The sequence below is a fragment of the Antechinus flavipes genome, chromosome 1, assembly GCF_016432865.1.
Source record: "Antechinus flavipes isolate AdamAnt ecotype Samford, QLD, Australia chromosome 1, AdamAnt_v2, whole genome shotgun sequence".
NCBI lineage: Eukaryota > Metazoa > Chordata > Mammalia > Dasyuromorphia > Dasyuridae > Antechinus > Antechinus flavipes.
Genome location: NC_067398.1, coordinates 237677638 through 237701984, shown reverse-complemented (window position 1 = coordinate 237701984; position 24347 = coordinate 237677638). Strand labels below are relative to the sequence as shown.

Sequence of the window (24347 nt, the reverse complement as noted above, 5' to 3'; positions counted from 1 at the left end):
ATTAACTATTTGTACTGTACAAATTGTACACATATTTGCACGCTGTCACCCCAATTAGATTGAAAGCTCTTTAAGGGCAGAGGTTCATTACCTCTTTTTAGATCTACACAGTGCCTGGCATATAAAAGGTACTTAATGTTTAATGATTGACATGTGCATGTATTTATAAATTTTGGGGGGGGAAAGCATATGGATTCATATAATCATAAATTTATAGAAGAAGAGATCTTAGAGGTCATGTCATCTCATCATAGAGATGAGGGTTTGAAGTCACACAAGTAGAAAAAAATGGGATTCAAATAAAGATCCTGTGACTACAATACCTGACACATAGTCTAGGACTTAATAACCATTTAATGAATAAAAAAAACTCAAGTTTTTTTGACTTGAAAAACTCCAATATATCTTTAAAACTAATTTTTTAAATTTATCAAATAAAAATGTTTTGCCAATGGTCCTTCCTTCATTGAGAAAAAGAAAAAAAATCCTTGTATGCTTAGTCAAGCAAAACCAAATTCTATATTGGTGCTTTTCAAAAACAGGTGTCTCATTTGGTATATTAATTCCATCAGAGGAGCTGGGTAGCATTCTTCATACTCAGAGTTGTCTTTCAAAATTCTTCAATTTTATGATGCAGGTGTTATAGTAAACATTTTTCTTCTGGTTTTGTCCCCTTCAGTCTGCATCAGTTTGTATAAGTTACTCCAGTTATCTCTGAAACTATCTCTTTCTATGTTTTTACAGGACAAAGTATTACATTACATTCATATACTTCAGTTTATTAGACTCTGCTCAATTTATGGACACCCTACAAAAGAAATTGATACTGTTGTATCTTTTTCTTCTTTTTTTATTTCTTTCGGCTTGAGATCAAAGGGTATGTACAATTTAGAAATATAGGGGGAGCATAATTCCAAATTGCTTTTCAGAATGGAAAGATCACTTTGACAACTTTACCAAAATGCATAAATGAATTCTTGTAAAGCCAATATTTGTCAATTTTCTTTTTGTCCTTGGCAATGACAATCTGATGGGAGTTGAAACTTGAGAGTAGCTTTAATTTCCATTCCTCTATATATCAGTGACCTATAGCATTTTCTGCAGCTGGTAGGCATTATTTTTCTTTGCCAGTCAAAATTCAGCATTTCACAAAGTCATGATATTCTTTTGGACAAGAGGGAGAGATGTTAACTGAGTACAGTTACCTTGTTTTGGAACTCACTGAAGAATAACAGTCAAAAAGAATGTTAATAAATGGATGAGTAACTTAGATGAAGGGACGTCTCTTCAGGACTGCCAAAGAAATATGCCATCAGTTTTGTTCTATTCACTATTTTCATTAGTTACTAGGGTAAAGGAGTAGTTGAGAAATTTTTAAAAAGATAAATTTTTAATGGAAGATACATTATTAAATTCTTAATGAAGAGTTTGATACGTATGATAAGGGATTTAAAGTTGAATTTAAGGGATGGTAAGAGGCTAATGATTAAGACTTATTAGTTCCAAATCCACAAACTGAAATTAGTGGGGGGAAATGAAGTAAAAACAATTTGTCTACAAAAGATATCTCATAACTCCCCTAGTGCCAGAACTCAGTCCAGTCTTTCGTGGATTCCAAGGACTATATTCCTCAGGAGATATAAAGAAGGAAAAAAAAAAAAAAAAAAAAAAAAAAGAGGATTTACAAACAGATGACTCATTAAAGCTAAAGTCCTAGCAGAACATGACCTTGCTGTAACAATCAATTCCTGTGCTATACATAAGTTGTGTCAAGTCAATCAACTAGTATTTATTTAGTACCTGCTTTGTTACATGCAAAGCACTTAGGGTATAAAGATAGCAAAAAATAACAAATTCTTGTTCTCAAAGAGCTCCACAGTCTAATGGGGAAGACAAAATGAAAACAACTATTTACAAACTACATACATATGTACTTATGTATATGTATGTACACACACACACACACACACACACATATGATAAATGGGGAAAGGGAAAACAAAAGAAAATAGGGCAGCTAGGAGTTAAAGATAAGAAGAGAACGTCCCAGACAGAGGGAGTGGCAAGTGAAAATACTAGGGAGCCAGGAGATGGAGCTTCACGTTCAAGCAATAGCAAGAATGCAAGTATCACTGGCACAGTGGATATATGATGACTAGAAAGGTAGGTAGGACCTAGGTTATAAAAGGTTTCCCAAGCTAAGAAAGGTATGTCCCTGGAGTTGAGGAGGATCTTTTCAAACAAGATATGGCCTTGCCACTACTAATGCCACTACTAAGAGAAGAAGAGTCTTCTTCTCTATCTGAAGACTGTTTACTTCAAAAAGGGAATAGGGAATTTTCAACAGATAATTAGATCAGAAAACTTCTGTTGCTTTTAACAGTACTATTAGAGTCTGGGGCCTTGTTACTTTAATATAATTTTCTGGCATATCTGAGGCACAATCCACTCTGAAAGAGGGCTGTCAAATGGAACATTATGGGTTGAAAAGGTTGGCTTATCTTTGGAACCTGCAAATTTCTTTGGTAAACCTCAGAGATCCTGTGCTAAGGAAGCTTTAACAGTTGGTTTTACCTATAGAGGATGTTGATTCCCTGCCATCCTGTAGGGAAACAGGCAGGAACATTGGCTGGAAATTGGCACCGAAAGGAAGTTAGCTCACTTCCTCCTCAAAATGGGAAAGGATGTTTGTTGGAATCCTTATAAACTGTTAAGTCATTAGAATTGATAGAAACAATAATTATCTAATTTAGCATGGTTCAGTATGATTGATCTGATCCTACAAGGAGATGTTATGGGCCAGAACTTGAAACAAGGTACTAAGTGGAATTGATGGAAGCAATGCTTGTGTGCTTTGGTTTGCACCTTTCAGAGTTTATACATTAGAGCTCACAAGTTCACAAGTATGGGAGATCCACAAAGTTAACTTTGTAACTTTGTGAAGTCACACCTCCCATAATCCCACTCTCAGAGGAGGAGTCAACCTTTGAAAGAGCATAAAAACAGCTGAGTTCAGTCAGCAGAGTTCAGTTGAAAAGATTCAGAGTGGAGGAGCATCAGTTCAGAAGAAGCCACTAGTGGAAGTTGAGCTAGAGCCAGAAGTCAGTTCAGAAGATTAAAAGTCACAAGTCGGAGTTGAGGCAGAGGCAGAAGCAAAGGACAAGCTGCAAAAGCTCTTGGAATCAAGGAAGGAGAAAATAAACGTCTGGATTTTATCAGCTGGCTGTATTTGAGGTGATTATGACTCTGAACTGAAACTAAGGCTGCCTCCAGAAAACCTCCCCAAGAAACCTGCTCCCAGAGAGAACCATTATATTATAAAAAAAGAAGAGAACACCACAGATGTTTACTAATGGTTAGGGAGGAACGTGGTCTTAAACAGCATCCACTTCTACTATATTGCTAGACCTGTGAAGAAAAAGTACAGGGTCAACCTTCTCAAATTGTAGATAACATGAATTTTACTCTTTGGGAAGGACAATTTACTCTATGGCTACGAGTCAGTATCCAGAAAGATCTAAACAGAACTTTGATCTTAAAGAAAAAAAGCTAGGCTGGCAATGTTTTCATAGTCTTCAGACTACTCTTCACATTTTCTTTATCATGCTGAAACAGCCTTCTCAGCCTGTAAGTTCATTGCCTCTTTCATTTCTCACACTAGAAATATTGTCCATCCTCAAGAAACATCAAACTTCACCCTCACTCTACTCCCCAACTCCTCACACACCTTTAACTTCCATGCATGTCTGATTTTCTCAATTAGAATGTATAGTTTCTTGAGGGCAAGTTCGGTCTTTCAGTTTATATCTATATTCCCAGTGCATTCCCAATAGGTATATTGTAAGCACTTATAAATGTTTGTTGACTTGCTGACTAAACATTTTAGTGAACCAAAGAGAAAAATATTAGATCTTTAAACTGGAAATGCAACTTTAAAAAGAAAATAAAATGAGAAAAACGACAAATCAAAAAACCCCCAACTAAACACGAAAACAGAATTCTAAATATCAATGAGATTAACAAAATGGAAAGCAAAGCCATGAATTGATTAATCAGAAGCTGGCTAAAACAAAAAACTAATTGACCAATCAAATCATCAGCTTGTCTGATTTTTTTTTTTTTAAGGAAAACCAATTACCAATATATCAAAAAAGAGTTCCATAATCATGTACTGAAATAAATTTCAAATGAATATAACCTAAACTATATCACAATTTTAGATCTAGAAGGGTCTTTAGAGACCATCTAAGTCAATCCTTTTTTCATTTTAAGGTCAGGGAGTTTATGCCCAAAGATATTAAACTGTATAATAAAAGAATTGTTATTGCTTTCATCCGATCTAGCCTTCTACCCTGACAATCTTGCCATCTGTTTAGGTGATGCTCTCTTTCTTCTTATTTGAAAAAGCAACCTTCAGACTACATATTCAAAAATCACACCCTTAGTTCCTGGCAAAGTGAACTCATTCAGCTTTGAAACTCCCATCAAGAGACTAAACTGTATTAATTGGTGAATAATTGCAAACTCACCTAGCCAACTATATACCTAGTCAGGCGCAGAACAGGAATATGGGTAAGCTAGGACACCTTACTATATATATATACTCTGCTATTTACAATTCCCATTTTCTCCACCTCTTGTTTTTGACACAATATCAAAAATAATGTCAATCTTCCTGGAAAGTGTGTCCTATGGATCAACTGATCATCCCTGTGACTTTCTAAATCAAAATTGCTCTTTGGGCTTCTATACTTCAATATATTCTGTCTCCCCCCAAGTTCCCTGCACACTACTTTCTCAAGCTTAAAATCAAGTACTGTACTCCTTTTAAAAAAATGTTCCAGACATTATGCTAATAAGCATTTTATAAACACTTATCTGACTTTCACAATAATCCTATAAGATAAGGCACTATTATTACTATCCTTATCTTACAGATGAGAAAACTGAGATAGATGGAACTTGCTTGCTCAGGGAAAAACAGCCAGTAAAAATCTGATGCCAAATTTGAATTTAGATCTTCCTGGCTTAGCACTCCACCTTCTGTGATACCTAGCTGTTCCAAGGGAATGAATATATATATATATATATGTCATTAGGTTAAATTTATGGTTAGAAGAAAATGTAAAATCCATATAAAAATATTTTGAAAGACTAAAAAAAATTTTGATTACATATATTAAATAAATAAAAGCTTTAACAAAATCAATGCAGCTAGAATAAGATGAGTAGAGAGAAAATGCTATATCAATCACGATAATAAGTGTGATTTGTGAGATATGCAGTAAATTAACATGACTATACAAGGCTAAGTAGAGGAGAGTTCTCTATCACAGGATAAACATTTTCTCCAATTCCTGTGATCTCTCAAACTTCTCCATGATATGCCAAAAAGATAAATCAACTTCAGCTCCAAAAGAGGGAGAAATAAAACAAAACCCAGGAAATACGCTCACTGATCTGGGCTCACTATGCACCCTCCCTTACCACCCACGCTACTATAAGCAAGGATACAACACTGGCATACCCAAAGACAACATAGATTTATATCAAAACCTATCCCTACACCCAAGTTCCCTCCCTGCCTCTTTTAGTGCCACGGAGATCCAGGCTCCAGAATGCAGAAGTTTGTTCAGTCTCCATAGTAAAACCGGCCATAGCCCATTAGGACTAAAAGCTTGCTGGGCTTGTGCAACCTGGAAGCAGCAGAGTGGCAAAGCTTTGAACTGCCTGTGCTCTGCTAGAGAATAGAAAATAGAGGGAATGAGACAGGTGACCAAGACTGGACACTTTGAATGTAGTGGGGGGCTTTGCAGCACTCCACCAAGACCAAGGGAAACTTGGCACAACATCTAGCTGGGACCAGTGCTGATCACCCAGAAGTAAATTGTGGCAAAGACCTAGCTAGGCTGGTGAAATATGAATTTTCCAGTGTGAGAGAAGTGACTTCAAGGAAACTACAATTGAAAGAGAAGGAAAATAAAGAGGGGAAGAAACTAAAAGAACTGAAGATTTCCAGAAGAAAACTCAAAAAAAAAAAAATTGATCATAAATAAATCAACAGAAAACCATAAAGAAATATGGCCTCTAGATTTAGCAAATGAGTTTAGGCATCTATGCATAAATACTGGGTGAATGATCTAACACTTGAGACAAGAGTACTCTGTAGAATTTGATGGGAAAACTTAAGAGAAATGAGAAATTATGAGAGGTGAATTTATGTCCTAAACAGCAAAAATAATAGAAAAAAATGAAATTTGCAATAACAAGCCTCACCCAAAAAAATAGAGAACAGATTGGGATTGTATAACACACATGAAAGAAAATCTAGAAGAACAAAAAACATCAAAAGAAAACACATTCATTATGCAAGTAAAACATACCAAACTCTAAGACAGAATATTTAGAGATAATCTAAGAATCATAGGTCTCCCAGAAAAACATGACATGACAAAAAAACTTCACACCACAAAAAAGGGAATTCTGATTGTAGAAAATGAAATGTCAATTGAAAGAACGCACAGGTTGTCTCCAGAAAAATATCCAAGGCTACAAACTCCAAGATATATAATGATTAAATTTAACAATTCAATTCAGAAACATAGTCTGCAAGGCAGCAGGAGAAAGATCTTCCAAGAGAAAGAAAAGGACATTCAAATAAAACAGGCTTATTCCATACCCACTAGAAAAAGAAGGAAAGAATGAAATGTCTCCCAAAGAGCACTGAAGTTCAGGATACGGCACAGGTTGAGCTATCATGCAAATCTGAACTTAATGACACGGGACAACAGATAAACTTTTGTCAATTATGAAGAAGAGTTTGAAACATTTTTAGAAAGATAACGAGAACTGGAAGAGATTATTTCTTCTCAAACACCTCAAATAACAGAAATGCAGACAGAGGTGAATAAATAGCAACAACAGACTCTCAACAAAGAGATTACTGAGAGATTTCTTTATAAATGTGCACAAAGAAACAGGGCAAAAAGATAGAAGTAACAGTGAAAAAGCAGACAAAGGCATTATGGAAAGAACCTGGTAATATTCGGTCTAGAGTTGAATCAGGTTTTTTGGTTTTTCATGCAACTACATTATACTATAGGAAGATGTATAACATTGGGAAGAAGAGCAGGGAGATTGATAGGAATGTGTGATGCGTCATGATCAAATCAAGCACTAAAGATGACAAAGTGTAGTTTCTAGGGGAAACATAGCAGTAATGAGGTCCCCTGCTCTTAGAGTGCTATTATTGTAACAATGTGTCTGACAATGATTCTGAAGTCTTCTGGCCTTAGAATAGTCCTACCAACATTGCTGATTGTCAGACAGATAATCTACTGGTCAGTGATAACCAAATTCTGGGCCTATGTCATATCAATGATATGAAGAATTAGATAAATTTATCTCCTTCCTCTTGATTCTTTGCTAGATCTTTTTGGAACTTAGCCCATTTCAATTGGTGTTACAATTACAAAAAAACTTTGCTCTTTGATTTGAAGATGGGTTCAAGCCCACAAATTCTTTTGAACACCTCACAACACCAATCTGCAATCTCAATCTCTTGGAGTCTCCTTTTGAAGCTCAAATTTGGTAGCCTGTATGGGGACATGAAGTGAATTAAAGATGAAAAAAGTTGAGATGAATTTACATCTTTTTCAAGGAGACTGTGAAAGGGAGAAGACATATAGGATGAGGAGGGAAGAATCAGGTAAAGGTCTTTTAAGGAGAGGGCAGATATGAATATGTTTGTATGGAACAAGACCCTATAAATAGAGATAATAAAAAGAGAAAGACTAAAAATTAGGGAAAGAGGAGAAATAACCAAAGGGAGAGATGGAAGGAGAGAGAGAGAAGTTTTTATATTAAAAAAAAAATTGAAAAGAGATAAATGAAGTGAAAGGTACCGTAGATAAAGAATATACATAAATTATTCTCAAAAATTGAGGGGGAAAAGAAGCATCCTACCAGAATCTTTTTATCAGACAAATATAGACCTAATACTTAAACTAAAGAAAAAATCAGAAAGAACATTGTGGGTCAATTTCATTAATAACACTAACTCAAAAATTTTAAACAAACTTTACCAAACTGACTACAATAATTTAGCTAAGAAGTCATTCATTACGATTAAGTAGGATTTATACCAGAGAAACAAGAATGGTTCCACATTAGGAAAACAATAAACACAAATCATATTAAAAACCAAAATGTTGAAAAGCATACGATCATCTTAACATTTGCAGAGAAAAAAATCCTTTGACAAAGTGCATAAGTCAAGATGGCAGAGGGTAGACAGGTCTTTGCCTGGGTTCTTCCTGGCTTCCCTCAGATCAACATCAGATCAAGCCTCTCAACAGGTTTTGGAGTGACAGAACACAAAAATATTGGGAGTATCATAAATTTTCAGCAGAAGACACTTTGGAAGAACTTTTAAAAAAAGGTCTGTTTCAATTGGGCTGAGGAGAAAGAAGAGGGGGAGGAGAGAAAAACAGCCCAGCTCAGACTCAGTGCAGAGACTCAAGGAAGAATGACCTCTCTGACCAGGGGAAATCTACCAGGAAACAAAATAGAACAGCATTGGTTAATCCATCGTGGTTCAGAAGCCAGTGGATCAGCCGACTAGCTGTGAGACATGCAATGCCAACTACAAAATGCAAACAGTGAGCCCCTGAACCCCAGAACAACTCAAGACTTGGCTACCCCCACCTAGCACTAGAAGGATGCTACAACATCAGTCCCAGAACAGCGTGAAGCCCTGTTGCCTATAGAGGAAGTTTGGGACAATCTCCCCTTTGCCCTAAGAGCAGACCTCAACCTTTAAAAATGGGCAAAAAAGCAAAATGAACTCTGACTATAGATAGCTTTTATAGACACAAGGAAGAACAGACCTCAAACTCTGAGGACACTAAAGTAAAACAGACCTCAAACTCTGAAGACACTAATGTAAAACATCTCCAGTTGAAGTGCCAAAGGATGATATAAGTTGATCTCCATCTCACAAGGCTCTCATGGAAGAATTCAAAAAGGATCTTAAAAGAGTTATTAGAAAAATGGGGAAAGGAAATAAGAACTTTGCAGGAGAGTTTGGAAAAAGAAACAGAAATTATTTGAAGAAAACACCTTAAAAATAGGTTTAGCGAGATGGAAAAAGTTCTTTTCCTTTCAAAATAGATTTGCCGAAATGGAAAAAAAATCCAATGAACAAAACAACTCAATTAAAAATTCAATTGGCCAACTGTAAAAGGAAATTTTTAAAAAGCTAACTGAAGAAAATAATTCACCAAAAATTAGAATTAAACAAATAGAAGTGAATGACTCAATGAGACATCAAGAATCAGTCAAGCAAAACAAAAAACAAAAAAGAATTAGAAGAAAATACAAAATACCTCATTGGAAAAAAACAACTGACTTGGAAAATACATACAGGAGAGATAATTATAATTACTGAACAACTGAAAACCATGATTGAAAAAAAGATAACACCTTTCAAGAAATCATCAAGGAAAAACTCCCCTGATATCCTGGAACCAGAGGGTAAAATAGCCATTAAGAGAATCCATCAATCACCTCCTGAAAGGGACCTCAAAATAAAAACTCCAAGGAATATCATAGTTAATTTTCAGAATTATCAGATCAAAGAGAAAATACTGCAAGTAGTCAGAAAGAAACAATTGAAATATCAAGAAGGAACATCAGGATTACCCAGGACCTACCAGCTTCCACTATAAAGGATCAAAGGGCCTGAAATACAATATTCCAAAGGGCAAAAGAACTTGGGATTCCAGCCAAGAATCAACTAACCAGCAAAATTAAGCACTGTCTTTCGGGTGGGAAAAGCTAGACATTCAATGAAATAGGTGAATTTCATTTATTTGTGATGAAAAGACCAGAGCTGAACAGAAAATCTGATATTCAAAAACAGAAATCAAAAGAAGCATAAAAAAGTAAAAAAGGAAAAGGAAAAAAAACTACATTTCTTTTAAAAGTTAAAAATCTTACATCCCTATATGGGAAGGTAATATGTTTAACTCTTGAGAATTTTATCTCTGTTAGGGATATACTTAGAAGATGGAGGTATAATTTAATTTTATTGTGATGATATTAAAAAAGATGGAAAGGGGATTCTACTGGAAGAGGAAAATGTTGTTAAAATTGGGTAAATTATATTTCATGAAGAGGCAAAAAAAAAAAAAAAAAAAAAAAAGACCTACGTAGTAACTGAGAGAAAGGGAGGGGATGAGAATTGTGTGAGCCTTAATCTCATCAGATTTGGCTCAGAGAGGGAATATCAGAAATATTTAGTTTCATAGAGAGACTTGTCTCACCTTATAGGGAAATAGGAAGGGAAAGGAGAAAGGAAAGGGAGAAGCTAATAGAAGGGAAAATAGAAGTAGAAGATGAAAGGGATAAGAAAGAGGGAGAAGCTGTAAAGGGGGAGGGCTGTTTGAGGGAGATGGTAGTCAAAAGAACAATAATGGAGAGGAGGAAAGGGGGAAAGGAAAGAGAAAAGTATAACAGGGGAAATATAGTTAGTAATTTTAACTGTGAATGTGAATGAGATAAATTCTCCAATAAAACAGAAGCAAATAATAGACTGGATTAAAAATCAGAATCCTATAATATGTTGTTTACAAGAAACACATTTAAAGCAAGGTGCTACATTTAGAGTAAAGGTAAAAAGCTTGAACAGAATCTATTATGATTCAGCTGAAGTAAAAAAAGCCAGGATAACTTTCCTGATCTCAGATCAAGCCAAAGCAAAAATAGATTTAATTAAAAGAGAGAAGGAAGGAAACTACATTTTGCTAAAAGGTACCAGAGATAAAGAAGTAACATCAATATAGGAAATGATGTAGGGATGATTTTGGTGGGTGGAGGCAGAGGGGCAGGAAGAGAGAGACTGCTGGCTGGGTTCCTGTCACAGCTGCACACACTGCTAATCCCCCTTCCCCTCCACAAAGAATAAAGATAGAAGATTTTCCCTTAACCTGAATTCCTGACTTCGGCTGATTTTAAAATATGCGATCATCACAATAAGCTCCAAGTGGTATAGCATTCAAATTCCTAGAGGAGATGTTAAGACAGCTGCAAGAAGTTTTAGACATGAAAACTATACTAATGAAGGATCTCAACCTTGCTCTATCAGAACTAGATAAATTGAACCACAAAATAAATAAGAAAGAAGTTAAGGAAGTAAATAGAATTCTAGAAAAAGTTAGGTATGATAGACCTTTAGAGAAAATTGAATGGAGACAGAAAGGAATATGCTTTTTTCTCAGCAGTACAAGGAAATTATATAAAAACTGGCCATGTGTTAGGGCATAAAAACTTTAAAATCAAATGCAGAAAGGCAGAAATATTTTTTTTTTTCAGATCATGATGTAATAAAAGCAACATGCAAGAAAGGGCCAGGAAAAAACAGATCAAAAATTAATTGGAAACTAAATAACCTAATCCTAAAGAATGAGTGGGTGAAAAAACAAATCATAGACATAATTGATAATTTCATCCAAGAAATAATAAGACAACACATCAAAATTTATGGGATGCAGCCAAAGCAATTCTTGAGAAAGTTTTATATCTCTAGATGCTTACTTAACATAAAATAGAGAAAGATCAATGAATTGAGCATACAACTAAAAAAGCTAGAAAAGAAACAAAAAATCCCCAATTACCAAATTCGAAATTCTGACAATAAAAGGGGAGATTAATAAAATTTAAAGTAAGAAAACTACTGAATAAACAAATCTAAGAGTTGATTTTATGAAAAAAATCAACAAGATAGATAAACCTTAATTAATTTGATTAGAAAAAAAGAAAGAAGTCAAATTCTTTTGTTAGTATCAAAAATGAAAAGAGATGAGACAGTTAAGTGGTGCAGTAGACAGAGCACCCTGGCATCAGGAAGACAAGAGTTCAAATCTGACCTCAAACACTTAACACTTCCTAGCTGTGTAACCCCTGGGCAAGTCACTTAACCATAATTGCCTCAAGAAAAAAAAAAAAAAAAAAAAAGAGGGTGAACTTTCCACCAATGAAGAGGAAATTAGAGCAATAATTAGGAGTTACTTTGCCCAACTATGTGCCAACAAATTTGATAATCTAAATGAAACAGATGAATACTTATTAAAATATAGATTGCCCAGATTAACAGAAGAGGAAATAAATTAAAATAAATAGTCCCATTTTAGAAAAAAAAAATTGAACAAGCTATTAATCAATTCCGTAAGAAAAAAATCTCCAGGGCCAGATGGATTTACATGTGAATTCTATCAAACATTTAAAGAACAATTCCAATACTACGTAAAATATATAGAAAAATAGGAAAAGGAGTCCTACCAAATTCCTTTTATGACACAAATATGGTGCTGATATCTAAACCAAGTAGAATCAAAACAGAGAAAGAAAATTGTAGACCAATTTCCTCCATGAATCTTGAAGCAAAAATCTTAAAATAAAATATTAGCAAAGAGATTGCAGCAAGTTATTACCAGAATAATACACCATGACCAAGTAGTATTTAAACCAGTAATGCAGGGCTGGTTCAATATTAGGACAACTATTAGCATAACTGACTATGTAACCAAATTAATAAAAATTATGATTATCTCAATAGATGCAGAAAAAGCATTTGATAAAATCCAACACCCATTCTATTAAAAACACTACAGAATATTGTAATAAATGGAGTTTTTTTTTAAAAATGATCAATAGCATTTATTTAAAATCATTACCAAGCATCATATGTAATGGGGATAAACTAGAACTATTCCCAATAAGATCAGGGGTGAAACAAGGCTACTCACTATCACCGTTACTATTCAATTTTACATTAGAAATGTTAGCTTTCGCAATAAGAGAAGGAAAAGAAATTTAAAATTAGAGTAGGTAATGAGGAAACCAAATTATTACTCTTTGCAGATGATATGATGGTATACTCAGAGAATCAACCTACTAGAAACAATTCTTAACTTTAGCAAAGTTACAGGATACAAAATAAATCCACATAAATCATCAACATTTCTATGTTACAACAAAATCCAGCAGCAAGAGATAAAAAGAAATCCCACTTAAAATAAATATAGATAATATAAAATATTTGGGAATCTACCTGCCAAGTTAAAATCACTTACTATATGAACACACTTTCCACACAAAAAGTCAGATCTAATCAACTGGAAGAATATCAAGTACTCATGAGTAAGCCAAGCGAATATAGTAAAATTGACAATTCTACCTAAATTATTGAATGTCATATCAATCAAACTCCCAAGAAATTATTTTACAGAGCTAGAAAAAAAATAACAACAAGGTACCAGACTTTTTATTATAAAGCAGCAGACATCAAAACCATTTGGTACTGGCTAAGAAAGAGAGTAGTGGATCAATGAAACAGGTTAGGTTCAAAAGGCACAATAGTCAATTTCTATAGTAATCTAGTGTTTGATAAATCCAAAGACTCCAGTTTCTGGGATAAGAACTCACTATCTGAAAAAAATTACTGGGAAAATTGGCAATTAATATGGCACAAATTAGGCATTGACCAACATCTATAAGCAAATCAGAAGAACAAAGGTAAGTCGACTTCTCAGACCTATAGAGGAAAGAAGGATTTTTGTACCTTAAAAAAGAGGTAGAGAATATTGTGAAATGCAAAATGGATAATTTTGATTACATTAAATTAAAAAGTATTTGTACAAACAAAACAAATGCTGACAAGATTAGAAGGGAAGCAGAAAACTAGGGAAAAAAATTTACATCCAAGGATTCTGATAAAGACCGCATTTCTAAAATACATTAAAAAATTGACTGAAATTATAAGAATGCAAGCCATTCTTCATTTGATAAATGGTCAAAAGACATGAACAAACAATTTTTAGATGAAGAAATGAAAACTAGAAACTGAATGGATGCTCCACAGTTGGGGATTGGATGTATGAATATTAGGAAATATTCTATAAGAAATGATCAATAGGATGATTTTAGAGAGGCCTGGAGAGACTTCATGAACTGATGTTAAGTGAAGTGAGTAGAATTAGGAGAACGTTGTGCACAGGAACAGCAAGATCATATAACAATCAAGTTTGAACTTTTCAATAGCAAGGTGATTCAGGCCAGTTCCAATGTGATGGAGAGAGCCATCTGAGAGAATTGTGGAACCTAAGTGTGGATCACAACATACCATTTCACTTTTTTGTTATTGTTGTTTGTTTGCACTTTGTTTTCATTCTCTTTTTTCCTTTTTGATCTGATTTTTCTTGTGCGGCACAATAATTTTGGAAATATGCACAGAAGAACTGCACATGTTTAATATATTTTGTATTGTTTGCCATGTAAGGAAGAGAAAAAAAATGTGGAACACAAAGGTTTTGTAGGGGTGAATGTTGAAAACTGGGCATGTGTTTTGAAAATATACCCCCAAAAAAGTAAAGTACAGCAGTTTTCTATTCTAAGAAAAAAACCAAACCCAAAACCTACCCCCAGCAAAAAATACAAAGTACAGATACAGAGGAACTTTTTTAAATCTTAAAAAATAAGTTCTATTATCACCTCTATTATTCAAATTAAACATTAAGAAATATTAATAATATAGTCTATATTACAAAGACATTAAAAGGGGGAGGGGAAGGAGCTATTCATACAAAAATATTTATAGCAGTTCTTTTTGTGGTGACTAAGAATTAGAAATCAAAAGAAGCCCATCAATTGGGGAGTGAGTAAACAAGCTGTGATATATGATTGTAATGGAATATTACTGTGTTCTAAGAAATGACAAGGATGGTTTTCAGAAACACCTGGAAATATTTACATAACCTGCCAAGTGAAATGAACAGAACTAGGAGAATGGTGTAAACAGCAACAGCAATATTGTACCATGAAGAACGGTGAATGGGTTAGCTATTTTCAGCAATACAATGATCTAAGACAATTCTAAAGGACTCATCATAAAGCATAATATACACCTCCAGAAAAAGAGCTGATATTGTCTAAATATAAACTAAAACATGGTTTTTCACTTTTTTTCATTCATGCTTATTAGACAAAATGTTTAATGTGAAAAGGTTTTGCATGATTGCATATATATAATCTATATCAGACTGCTTAGTTTCTGGGGGAAAGGGAGAGAAGTAACAAAGAAGAAAGAAATAGAATTTAGAACTCAAAACTTATTCTAAATTAAAAAAAAAACTTTGAACATGTAAGGGGGGGGAGGGAAAATAAAATGTATTTTAAAATAGCATCTATCTAAATACAAAAACAAAGATCCTATGCAACGGGATACACTAGAATATTCTTCTATATATGTGAGAGAAAGAATTCATTTGGACTCCTATTCAATTCTAATCAGTATTAATCAATATGATAAAATCACATCAAAGTTCTGCATATAAGGACCTGAAGCTATAAGCCATAGATTCCAAGGTAATTTGCTTAATAGTAGAAAATTAACTAAAGGCCCTCCACCCTTGTTTTTTCTTGTGATGGTGATCAAGCCCATTATGGCAGAGATCCTAACTACATGCAAAGTACCCCAATATATATTTGTACCTTGGGACCAATCACTTGTCCAATAGGAGCAGATGACCATCTTATGACAACTTAGGTCACTGACTATGACAGTTTGTACTATTTTCTTCCTGTCCAAATTAAGGAGAAGCCTATTCCTTGCTTCACCCAAATTATGACATTGCTACCTTAGTTTATGCATCACATGTCAATCAATAGAATTATTCTGTATTTGGTATAGCTGTTCCAGAATAGCTGTATATCCAGCCCTATTAAAAAAAATAAATAAAAGGGTTCTGGAAGGAGATGGTATCTCAGATCATAAGGAAGATCTAGGGTCCATATTAGAGGGGACCATGGACCCTTTAATATATAGTACCATTGGCTCAGATCTCTGCCTCAGTCACTCTTATTGTAGTCAGAATAATTTTAATCTCTACATATGGGAATGATGTAGTTCTGGAAATTAAAGCAATAACAGTAAGATAAGAGAAGGAAATTTCAGGGGAAAAATAGATAAAGAGAAGATAAACCTATCCTTTTTGGCTGATGATATGAAGGTTTACTTAGAAAACCCCTAGAAACTAAGGAAAGAAACTAAGACAGTTAATAGCTTCGGTAAAGTTGAAGGCTATAAAATAAATCGTCAAAAATCTATGGCATTTTTCAGGGCAACTAGGTGGCGCAGTGGATAGAGCATCTGAAAGCCTGAGTTCAAACTTCCTAACTGACCCTGGGCAAGTCACTTAAACCCAAATGCCTCAGCAAAAAAAAAAAAAAAAATCTATGGCATTTTTATATAATAACAGAATACAAGAAGCAATAATAGAAAGGAAAATCCCACTCATAAAATATGTGAGGATCAATTTCCCAAGTATACAAAAGACAAGGTACTCCTTAAAAAAATAAAGAATTGGGGCAGCCAGGTGGCACATTGGATAGAGCACCAGCCCTGAAGTCAGGAGGACCTGAGATCAAATATGACCTCAAACATGTAACACTTTCTAGCTGTATGACCCTGGGCAAGAAACTTAATCCCGATTGCCTCAGAAAAAAATAAAACAATTAATATAAAGAATTGAAATAGCTGGAGGAATACTCAGTCTCATGATTAGGCCAGGCCAAGATATAAAAATAAAAATACTTACAAAATTAATTTACATTTTAAAAGATACTTTATAGAATCTGACAAAAAAGACATTTGAAAAAACAAAAGATTTAGGATAATAATAATAAAAAGTTAAGATTAAAGGAGGAATAACCCTAGTAGACCTCAAACCATATTTCAAAGTCATAGTCTTTAAAACCATATGACACTGACTAAAGGAAAGATAGATCAATGAAATAACCTAGATATAGAATTCTCAAAAACAACAGAACTCAAAAACCTGGTGTTTGTTAAAGTGGAAAACATAAATTACCTAAGGAAAAACTCCCTATGTGATAAAACCTGAAAGAAAAACTATAATTTAGCAAAAATTGGGCTTAGATCAACATCTGACACCACATTCAGCAACACAACTGCAATGGACACATGATCTTCCTATAATATTAAATATAAATATAATATTTTAAAAATTAGATAACAGATAACATAACTCTCATAATTATGGGTAGGAAATACATTTCCTTTTTTTCCCCAAAGGGTTTGGTTCAAAGGGTATGCAGAAGATACATTCTTAACCAAATAAGAGACAGAGGTAAATACAAAAGATAAAACAAGTAAGTTTGATTACTCATAACCAAAAAGTTTCTGTAAAGGCAACATTAATGTGCTGAGAATAAAGAATTGAGAAGTAGTATGTATCATATTTCTCTGACAAGCATTTGATATTCAAGATATACAAACAATAAATATATATGTAAAATTAATAGCTACTCTTCAATAGGTAGTCAAAATCCTTTGATGATGAATAATTATCAAAAGAAAACTGCCAAGTATTCACAACCACTTGAAAATATGCTTCAAATTACTAGTAAGACAAAAGCAAATCAAAACAACTCTTGAGATTTAATCTCATATCTTGTAAATTAGCCAAAAAAAAAAAATTTTACAAAAAAAAGGCAACAGTCAATGTGGAAGGAATTGTTGAAGGATGAACATACTAATGCCTTGTTGGTGAAAGCTATGAAATGGTACAATTACATTCTGGAAAGCAAATCTGGAATTATGCAAATAATGTAATAAAAATGTCCATATCTTTTGTGACAGACTGTCATTACTGGGATTATATCTCAAGGAAACCACTGATAAGAAAAAAGTCTTCATACTCCAAAATATTTAAAGAATCACTGATATCTAAGAAATAGAAGTAGATACCCATGATTTAGGGGAAAACCAAGATTTTGGTACATGAGTACTTATTATTACTATCCTATAGAAAATTATGTATGTAATGAAGAGAAGCATGGAAACAGATATATGAATTGATGGAGAGTAAAGTAAGTAAACCAAGAAAACAAGGTATACAGTAAGTATATCTTGGAAATATTGGAGGTTTGGTTCTGGACCAATATAATATAAAGTGAATAGCACAAAACAGCCTAGTCACACAAATGTTTTGGTTTCCCAATGCATATGGTTTGCACTATGGTATACCATAGAAAAACATGTCTTAAAAAAAATGTACAGAATATAATACTTCCTTTCTAAAAATGCTAACTAGCATCTGAGCCTTCAGTTAACCATAATCTTTTTGCTGGTGAAAAGTCCAGCCTTCTTGTTGATGGCTGCTGATTAATCAGGGTGATAATTGCTGTGGCAATTTCTTAAAATAAGACTACAATGAAGTTTGCTGCTTTGAATGACTCTTCCTTTCATAAAAAGTTTCTTTTTTAGCATGAGATAATGTTTGATAGTATTTTACTCTCACAATAGAACTTCTTTCAAAATATGAGACAATCCTCTCAAACTCTGATGCTGTTCTATCAACAAAGTTTACATAACATTCTTCAATATTATTGAGTCTCAGGAATAGGGAAGAGAGATAAGACTCAGTTTATTACTTTATAGAACATTTCAAATTTTTCACAATAACCTGGTTAAGTCTATTAATTTAAAAAAACAAACAAACATCCAATACCACAAAAAAATGCATTAATCACAGCATAGATTTTATAGTTTTGAATTTAAATATATACTTGTTTTTAAAATAATTAAATGCTTGCTTTGTTAAAGAAAAATATCCAGAAAACAAATATGTTTTAATAATATTAAGATATATTTAAATTTTAAAAATACATAATTGCCTAATATAGCATGGTGAAAATACACCCTACACAGCCATAACCAGCTACATGAGGATTACCTTACAATAATTTCACAAACATCAACTTCACTTAATAAAGTTCTCATACCGCTGAAAAACGTGGGAGGGAAAAATCAAAATAAATCACATTATTTACCTCCTAAAAGTAAATGTATTACTGTATATGTAATAGCAGAACAAATGCTGGATATGGAATCCCAGTAGTCTTAAAGATTCAAATTCTGGCAATACAAGTTACAACCTGAGTGACTTTGAGCAATACACTTTACCTTTCTGGGCTTCATTGTTCTCACCAATCAGATAACATATTAGTATCATAGTACCAAGCAGGGGACACAAAGACAAAACAAATGAAACAAACCCTACTTCAGAATTTCTGTTCTAGAGGGCAAGACATGTACACAAAGTAGACGGGTGACACTCAACATCTTCTCAACTACAATTCTGTTGCCTCTCCCCTATTATTGGAGAACGAAGTATTAAATTACTCCCAACCTTTCAGATCACCAAATTCCATCAGCTGCCCTGATTGGCTTCAACTTCATGGAACCTCAGGTCCATGTGCCCTGCCCTCTTCCTTTTGTGTGATATTTTCTCTAATTATACAGTAAGTTCCTTTGAGGAAAGGCACAGTCTCTTTTTCTCCTTTGTAATCCCAGCACTCAGCACAAAGTCTGGCACACAGTAGATACTTAATAGATGTTTACTGAATTGAAAATAAATACAAAAAACATTGAATAATGTAACATAAGGTAGTTAGGGAAGGAAGGTACTAGCCATTGAGAGAATCAGTAAAGGCTTCTTACAGAAAGTGGTACTCTCCAGTGTTTGATATAATGCCTGGCACACAAGCATTTAATGCTTAGTAATTGACTGACTTTGGTTAAATCCCTTGTCTGCCATTTGTAAAATGTTTTGAGGATTAGATGAGCTATCTGTAAAGTGCTTCACAATGCCTAACACATGGCAAACACTTGATGTTTCTAACCTTTCCCTCAAAACCAGTAGTCACCTCAATCCATGGAATGCCCAATGCACTCCATCAAAATCTTTTTAGTAATTTGAAGCATATTTTCAAGTGGTTGTGAATACTTAGCAGTTTTCTTTTGATAATTATTCATCATCAAAGAATTTTGACTACCTATTGAAGAGTAGGACTGTAATCTCAGTCAATCCCTTGAAACCCTTATCACCTATAAATTTAACAAGCACATTATCTATATCTTCATCCTTTACCTAAGTCATTGATTAAAAAAAAATGCAGAAAAAATAGTTCCCTGGATCTTCCAACAGATCAGAGACTCTTAACTTTTTTCTTGCTATGGACCTCCTTTGGCTGTCTGGTAAAGCCAACAAACCCATTCTCAGAACAATTTTTAACATAATTTAAAATTTTAAAAAGTTAAATATAAATATTTAAATCACAAAAATAATCATTTTTAAATAACTAAATAAGAAAATGCTATACCCCAAAGAGATACTAAAGAAAGGAAAGGGACCTGTATGTGCCAAAATGTTTGTGGCAGCCCTGTTTGTAGTGGCTAGAAGCTGGAAAATGAAAGGATGTCCATCAATTGGAGAATGGTTGAGTAAATTGTGGTATATGAACGTTATGGAATATTATTGTTCTGTAAGGAACAACCAGCAGGATGAATACAGAGAGGACTGGCGAGACTTACATGAACTGATGCTGAGTGAAATGAGCAGAACCAGGAGATCATTATATAACTCAACAATGATACTGTTTGAAGATGTATTCTGATGGAAGTGGACCTCTTTGATAAAGAGAGCCTTAATTGATCAAAGATGGACAGAAGCAGCTACACTCAGAGAAAGAACACTGGAAATGAATATAAACTGCTTGCATTTATGTTTTTCCTCCCGGGTTATTTATACCTTCTGAATTCAATTCTCCCTGTGCAACAAGAAAACTGTTTGGTTCTGCACACATATATTGTATCTAGGATATACTGCAATCCATTCAACATGTAAAGGACTCTTGCCATCTGGGGGAAGGGGTGGAGGGAGGGAGGGGAAAAATCGGAACAGAAATGAAGGCAAGGGATAATGCTGTAAAAAATTACCCTGGCATGCGTTCTATCAATAAAAAATTATAAAAAAAAAAAAAAGAAAAAAGAAAGAAAATGCAAAATTTCAGCTAAAGGTTGGTGAAAATAAAGATGTAATTTTCCCATCAAAGTTCATGAACCCTCTGAAATCTGTTCAGATTCTTTATGGACCTATAGACTTCCAAGTTAAGAACACTTGCTCTAGATTCTTCCCTTTGAGCTAACATAAACCCACTAATTACTACTTCTTAGATCTTACATCTTTCTATCTCACAGACAGCATGAAAATCTTGCTGAAATCTAAATATACTAATTTATGAATCTAGAAGTTCTGTCAATGCAGAAAATGAAGTCAATGTGGCATGATTTTTTTTTTTTTTAGTCCATGTGGCTTTTAATGATCATTGCTAAGAACTTTTAACTATCTAGTCAATCAAGTAATGCAGGTAGAGAGAATACCCCGGATCGCCTTCCCATACAACTCCCAAAATGGTGAGGGTCTTCCATTTTCCTCTGTCAGTACTTTGTTTGAATGTCCTTCATATAACCACCAGTCCCCCTTCAAAAAAATGAATGTGCCTCAGATGCAGTTAGGTTTTTTTTCACTGCTTCCTGTACTATATGCTCACACAAATGAGAAATCTATCAGAAATAGAAGACAGGCTCACTGGGCTATAGAAGTCAAGAGTTTCTGGATTCCAGTCTTGCTTCTGGTATTTACTTTCTGTGTGACCTTGGGTAGGTCACTTAAACTGACTGGATTTTAGTTTCCTCATCCATAAAAAGTTAAGGGCTGGAGACCAGATTGCCTTTAAGGTCCTATGGAAGCTCGATAACTCTTCTGAAGCTCAGGTCAATACCAATTTTATCATGGGATCATAGAGCTAGTAGTGAGCGGTAATAGTTCATCTGGTTCAAATCTCATTTTACTGATGTAAGAAAGTATTGGCCTGGGAGGTTAAATGATTTTCCCAAGATCATACACAGGCATTGAAGTCAGTATTTTAATTACAAGTGGAGCACTTTCACTAGAGTAAGGTCAAAGATGATTTGTTTTTAGTTTTTCTAGAAAGCAACTAACACAACATCATGAAATTGACTGTACTTTGATGCTAAGGAGTCACTTCCAAATACATTTGAGAGAGAGGATCACAATTCACAGTCCAAGTTCTTCAAATAGGAGCCAAAACCTCAATGCACTGACACAGACACACACAAAAAGCATGTGCTTCTAAATGTAAATTTTATTAATGTTTTTGAATGAATTCTGACAAGGTTTGGACAAAACGTTTAAAAATTATTATAGATGGCTGCAAAAGGGAGAGGAGGAATGATAGAAGAAAGGAGAATAAGCTAACTTTAATAATATGTAGCAATTGAAGATTACTAAATAGTAATCGCAACAAAGATTTGAAGCATTATACAGTAAAACTCTAAACTACAATCCTTTCAATACTTCAATCGGTAATTTAAGTTAAAAATTCATGTAATAAAATGATATCCTTAAATCTACTTAATAAAATTCTAGCAGTCCACAATGACTTACCACTTGGGCTTATTCAGAACATCACAAGATTTCATGAGATAAAGACAATTCGTGTTCACTTTAGCAACTATTCCAACAAAGGTTTACTATGACCAAGAAGTGGTTAAATTAATCCCAAACAACAAGAATCCCAAAGGACAATCACTATTCTTCCACTTTGGAAGAGTCCAGTCCAGTGGGAAATCCAAACTCCCAAACCATAAAAGTCCAGACTTAACTCCAGGAAGCCAATGCAAACATATTCTCACATACATCCTTCCACACATTAGCTGAAGAATTTAAAAATTAAAAAAAATCAGACTTTTCTTTGCAGATCTTAACTTTACGAAGAGAAAGTGAGTGAAACGGGACAACATATACGATAGCCAGAAGCAAATAGTTAATAACTCGAACCAAGGGTTAAAGTCCTTTATGTATTTGCGGAGAGTGCGGGAAGAGATGCTAGAGACTTAATTGATATGAGTAATTCTAGGGATTTACGAAAACAGATCAGCAACAATTCCGCAACTTTCCAGTTCAGGAGAGTTGAGATAACAGCGAGATTAAGTGCTTTGCTCGGAATACATTCTCTATGTGTTTTGTCAAGGACAGAATTTGAATCCGCGTCTCTTAGAATTCTAAGTCAGCTCTTGATCTACCACACCAGGAATTAACTGAAGTCCCCTCAACCAGCATGGGAAGGGTGGGAATAGAGGCGGTAGAAAGAGTGAGCGGTAAAGACCAACAAGGGAAGGGAGGTGTCAAAGAGGCCTGAAAGGGGCTGAGAAGCTCAGAGGAAGAAAAGAAATGAGTACAATGAGAGAGAGAGGCGGGGAAGGGCGAAGTGGGCAAGCCGAGCCTGGACAGAGTGTCCGGGCTGCGACCGGGGGGGAGAGAGTGTTTCCGGGCCGGAGAAGAGACGAGCCGGGGCCGCCGCACTCACCTGCCGGACACTCGCCCCGCGGCCAGCGGGAGCAGCTGCGCCGCCGGGGCGCGCCGCCGGCTTGATGCAGCCCCGGCCGCCGCTGGAGTTCGGGAAACCGAAAGCGGGGTCCGGAAGGGAAGAGGGGCAGGAGGCGGCCGCGGAGTGGTGTCTGGGGAGGAGGACATAAGGGGGGCGCTTGGAGCCCGAGCTCCCCCTTTTTCCTCTTTCCTCAAAGATAGCCGACCCCGCAGCCTGAAAGCCCCATTCCTCCGGCTGACCGGGGGCTTCCCTCGCCCGTGGCGCCCTCCTGGCCGCGGCCCGGTTTCCGGCGGTTTCACTCCGCCCCTCTCCTTACTTCGAGTCCGCCATCTTGTTTAAGGCGGGAGCAGCGCGATGCGCATGCGTCGGCGGAGACGGTACCTTGTTAGTCTTATTCCATTCACCCGCCTTGATGCCCACGCCCCAAGACGTCCCGGAGGGGCGGCCCCTTCCTCTACGTGACTTCTCCTTGCCTTTCCTCGGTTGTCGCTGGAGTCTTTTGGACATGTAGGGCCGATCTCAAACATTCGTCTTACGGCTTTGGGAAAGCTAAAAAGCCGCGCCCCTTTTCCTAGCTATCCTTCCTGCGGTTTCTGTAGGGTCGGCTCCTCTTACCCGTGTGCTCTCACCCATCCGTGGGCCAACGATGCCGTAGCGGAATCCGCTAGGTGGCCGCTCCTGGTTTGGAATCAGGAGCACCTGAGTTCAATTTCAGAGTCGAACACTTAGTACCCATATACCCCAGGCTCTTTAAGGATAGTAATAACACTGATTTGATAGAAATGAGAAAATCAAATGAGATGCCAAATGTGAAATGTTTTGCAAATCTTAAAGCATGACGTACATGCTAGCTAGTATTATTATTCTAGAGAGCTAGATGCAAGCATAACTCCCCTAAGATAACTTTTAAAATTTTCTCCCTAATAAATGGTTATTTTTCACTAACTTGGCTGTTATTTCTTGTCACTATATTGTTAGTGTCATTTTGTGTCATATATAATCAAATCACGTGT

General features: G+C 35.2%; 1 protein-coding gene across 2 annotated transcripts in view; it reads right to left on the bottom strand.

Annotated features, from left to right (window-relative positions):
* Nucleotides 1-23646, bottom strand: part of APC (APC regulator of WNT signaling pathway) — a 118432-nt gene extending 94786 nt beyond the window's left edge. Inside the window, exon 1 of one of the 2 annotated variants that reach the window (XM_051998388.1) lies at nucleotides 23314-23646. The gene's annotated coding sequence lies outside the window, so the exon portion shown is untranslated. The remainder of the gene's footprint in view (nucleotides 1-23313) is intronic. The other variant, XM_051998363.1, reaches the window with a different exon arrangement.
* Between the last annotated feature and the right edge of the window lie 701 nt (nucleotides 23647-24347).